A 5,115-nucleotide genomic window follows, 5' to 3' on the forward strand; every position below is an offset into this window, starting at 1 on the left:
ACATTAAGAGGCATCGAGCAAAATGTAACAACGTATTGGGAGAAGATTTGGAAGGACGATCATGAATGCAAGGAGTATGTGGAGCCACATCCTATCGTGCTCACCCATAATGTGGCATATCTGCAACATCAAATAGGGATCAGTCAAGGAGAAGTGAACAAGCATGTCGGGTACTACCCACAAATGACCAAACATCCTCAAATTGGGATGGGTGTAGCTACTCATGCAAGCTAAATTGCCTCATCTTATTGTCATTTCCATATGCTTCATGTCTTTTCATTCTTTTGCTCATCCGTATGGTGTACTCTTGACGGAGGTGGCAGCCACTTTGTATCACAAGGTCCAGAAGAAGCCATTTGCTTTTAGCCATTATTGGCTCTTATTGAATGGCAAGCCAAAGTGGACACAAGTTTTGGCCGATCTCAAGGCCGACAAGAAGAGGAATGATGGCTCAAGATCCCACCAATCCATTTGGTTGGATGATGAGAAAGACGAGGTTCTTGTCACAAATGGAAGATCTACCGTGTGAAAGGATAACCAACAAGTCATGGGGAACAAGTGGGATAAGGCAAGGATTTGCCGTGACACCTCGCCTTCAAAAATGTCCTCCACATGGATGGCCATTTTTTTGACAAGGGAGAACGAGAAATAGGAGAGGTACAAGCTCATGTTGGATGCGCAAAAGAAGAGGAAGGAATTGGATCGGATGAGGGCAGAGAGGAAGCATGAAATTAAGAGGGAGAAGATCGAGTTGGAGAAGCGAGAGGCGGCAATCAAATGGGAACTCGAGAAGGCCAAGACATTTGGAGAGATCAAGCTCGAGAAGGAGAGGTTGCAACTGGCATGGGACACGAAAGATGTGAATATCATGTTGGCGGACTAAACACACTTGTATATGCGTGCAAAGAAATGGCTTGCGGAGAACAAGGAGATCAACGACGATAGGGCACAGGAGGCGGCAATAGCGGTTAAGGTAGCGGAGCATGCGACCCACATGTAGGGAGAACACGCGGCCCGGATGCACGCACAGCATGCAACACCGATGCAGGCACAACTGGCTGCCCAGGCAGAGCAGGACAAGCTGGACGCGCACCATGCATGGATGGGCGCATCTGGACAATGATACCACAAGCATCCCTTCTCTCTCACACACTTATTTCATTTTGGCATGTCCGGTTTGTTGAACTATGATTTCTTTTGCAATGTTTCGAACTGTTGAATTCAAACAATTTGTATCGGATGATCCACGTGCATGGATTGGATGGATTTGAGGGTTTCATTTTAGGTATGTGGATGTGCGGTGCAACATATGAGGAGCCGGTGGCGTTGTCCACAGGCATGCCGGGACGTGCCATCAGGCATATAGGGGGTCGTATTTTGAAGGCCTAATATGCTCCCTTGGTGGTTTTGTTAGTTCATACAAACATACATTGTCTCTTGGACTAATAGTTTTACCTAGTTTATTTCAGACAAAGTCTATAGAGAGGATTGGCTAATGATTGTGAGGAGAATTCCCAAGAAAATAAGAAGAAGGAAAGGAATAGGATTGACCAAGCTCCAAGTTTCAAAACTCTAAATTTTACATTTTGTGAGAAAACACACTTGAGTCCATAGGAAAACCAATACTATTAAAAGGGGACAAGGTGTCTATGATCATCTGGTAGCTCAAGTGCTTAGAGATTAGCCACCAAAAATACTCATGAAGTTCTCCCACAAATATATTGTACAAACCCTAAAGTACAAATTTGGTGCCACCAATGTTATCCATTCGGCCCTACCGAGTTTTACCGTAGACATATCCAAAGTTAAATCATGGCTTCTCGGTGCTACTAAGACCATTTTCGGTGCAACTAGAAACTATGGCAAACTTGATGTCGATTTGATTAAAATCGGAATTGCCAATTTTAGCAAATCGGTGCCACCAAGTTTGCTTAACCACCTAGGTTAGCCAAAATAGGATCGACCGAGATTTATATATCTGTCTCACCGAAACGCCAAAAGTTATCCCATTTTGCACTAGTCGGTGCAATCGAGTTTTTGCTTCAGTTCCACCAAGTTGGGCAATAATGTTGTAATTCTTGGATTTTTGGAGATGCCTATATATACCCCTCCACCAGCCTCTCATTCATAGAGGAAGCACCTACAATGAACGAACAATTGCCCCATCCATTTTCCGAGAGAGAAGCACCTACTCATGTTTTGAGATCAAGATATTCCATTCCTACCATATGAATCTTGATTTGTAGCCTCCCCAAATTGCTTTCCACACTATCAACCTCTTATACCAAGACAAATCTATGAGAGAGTGATTGAGTGCAGAGTAGACTATCTTTTGAAGCACAAGAGTAAGGAGTTCATCATACTTACCACATCTATTACCTTTTGGAGAGTGGTATCTCCTAGATTGGTTAGGTGTCACTTAGGAGCCTCTGACTTTGTGTGGAGTTGAACCAAGAAGTTTGTAAGGGCAAGGAGATCGCCTACTTCTTAAAGATATACCCCGAGTGAGGCTAGTCCTTCATGTACATAATCCATGATGGAATGGACGAGGTTGCTTCTCCATGGACCATTAGTGGGTGGAGCCCTTCATGGACACTCGCTTCTGTAACCCTCTGTGGGTTGTAGTCTCCATCAACATGGACGTATGATAGAACCACCTATCGAAACCTTTCCAAAATCTCCATGCCATCTTTTCATTTGATATTCCTATCTCTACTCCTTACTTTCATGTGTATATCTTACTTTCCGCTGCCATAATTGATGACTTGCATGTGTACGGTATGATAGACTTGCTAGAATGTAAAACTTGCCAACCAATAAAATTGGTAAAAGGTTTGGTTTTTATTTTTCCAAGTAGTTTATTCACCCCACCCTTTAGACGTCCCTTTTAGTGATCCCACAATTGCTATGAGAGCTTTGGTCTCCAAAGATTTGGTTTAATCACTACTTGAGGAACATGGATGTGTCTAGTTTGGGTGGTCTTAGTTGTAGAGTGCCAATTTTCAATGTGGAGTACTATAGTCCCTTGTTCAAGAATTCATCCAATTAACTAGTTAATGCGCTAATTAATCCCTACTCGTTGGGTTACCGAGTAGCCAATTAACTCATAAATTGCCCGATTAACAGATTAAATGGATGATTAACTTGTCGATTAGCCTATTAATCCCCTACTCGCCAGCCAACCGATCAACTACTAGTTAACGATTTACTCAATAATATTATATTCAATGGAAATACAAAATGCTTGATTTATTTGATGAATTCCATTTGAGCAACTGATTTCTACTACACAACTTTATTCTTGTAGACGTTGTTGGGCCTCCAAGTGCACAGTTTTGTATGACAGTAGCAAATTTCCCTCAAGTGGATGACCTAAGGTTTATCAATTCTTGGAAGGTGTAGGATGAAGATGGTCTCTCTCTGTAACGCCCCGGACACACCCGCCGACGGTCGTTACTCCTGGCGGGATCTAGACTGGCCCCACATATCAATACTAGTCTTTTCTGCGCACTTTGTCCTCACTCATGCGCACCCGGGACCAAGTTCCCGGTCGGTCACCCATCTTAGAACTACTCCAAGCTGAGCACGCTTAACCTGGGAGTTCTGTTTTAATGGGCTCCCGGAAAAGAAGGAATTCCTTATTGATATGAGTAGTCTATCATCCCTAATAAGCCAGGGTATCACATACACCACCTCTCAGAGGAACCGACGTCCTCGTCAGGCCACAGGAACGTTCCCTCTTGGTACAAACGTCTGTGCATCCAGTCCAGTACATGTACCATGTCGTGTGCCATGACGGGTCACAAACGTCATGAACAACATGACCGCACACCTGTCCGCAAACATCCGTGTAACCGCAAGGGTCGGCTCTGATACCAAACTTGTAACGCCCCGGACACACCCGCCGACGGTCGTTACTCCTGGCGGGATCTAGACTGGCCCCACATATCAATACTAGTCTTTTCTGCGCACTTTGTCCTCACTCATGCGCACCCGGGACCAAGTTCCTGGTCGGTCACCCATCTTAGAACTACTCCAAGCTGAGCACGCTTAACCTGGGAGTTCTGTTTGAATGGGCTCCCGGAAAAGAAGGAATTCCTTATTGATATGAGTAGTCTATCATCCCTAATAAGCCAGGGTATCACACTCTCAAACAACCCTGCAATCAAATACAAGAAATCTCTTGTGTCCCCAATACACCCAATACAATGGCAAATTGTATAGGTGCACTAGTTCAGTGAAGAGATGCTGATACAAGTGTAGTATGTATAGTAGATAAAGGTATTTGTAATATGAAAATATAAAAACAAAAGGGTAAAAAGTGTAAAACATCGAGCAAAACATTGTATAATTGCTTGGTAATATGGCCTAGTGTTCATACTTTCACTAGTGCAATCTCTCAACAATGCTAACATAGTAGAATCATATGATCATCCCTGAGCGTGCAACAAAGAATCACTACAAAGTTCCTGTCTAGCAGAGAACAATAAGATGAAATTGGTGTAGGTAGTAGAACTACCTCAAAGTTATTCTTTCTGATCAATCTTTTGAGCTATTTCTATAAGTGTCATAAAGATCCCTGGAGTTCATACTAGAATAACTCCCATGATACATACCAATCAACCCTAATGTCACCTAGATACTCCAATGCCACCTCAATTATCTGTGGGTAAATTATGCACATGCATCAAATAACTTCAGATCTATCATATTCAATCCAACACAAAGAACTTCATGAAGAACCCCAAGATTTCTATCGGAGAACGTGGTATCAAAACATAGAATCAACCCCTATGCATAGATCCCCAAGGTCACCAGAATCCGGAAGTTGATGCCATAACATATATCAAGTGAATCACTTGAATACCCCAATGTCACTACAGGTATCTGATACGTCTCCGTCGTATCTACTTTTCCAAACTCTTTTGCCCTTGTTTTGGACTCTAATTTGCATGATTTGAATGGAACTAACCCGGACTAACGCTGTTTTCAGCAGAATTGCCATGGTGTTGTATTTGCGCACAAATAGAAGTTCTCGGAATGACCTGGAAATTTATGGGGATTTTTTGTGGAATATATAAAAAATACTGGCACAAGAATCAACCGGAGGGGTGG

The sequence above is a fragment of the Hordeum vulgare genome, chromosome 5H (genome assembly GCF_904849725.1).
Source record: "Hordeum vulgare subsp. vulgare chromosome 5H, MorexV3_pseudomolecules_assembly, whole genome shotgun sequence".
In the NCBI taxonomy this organism is placed as follows: Eukaryota; Viridiplantae; Streptophyta; class Magnoliopsida; order Poales; family Poaceae; genus Hordeum; species Hordeum vulgare.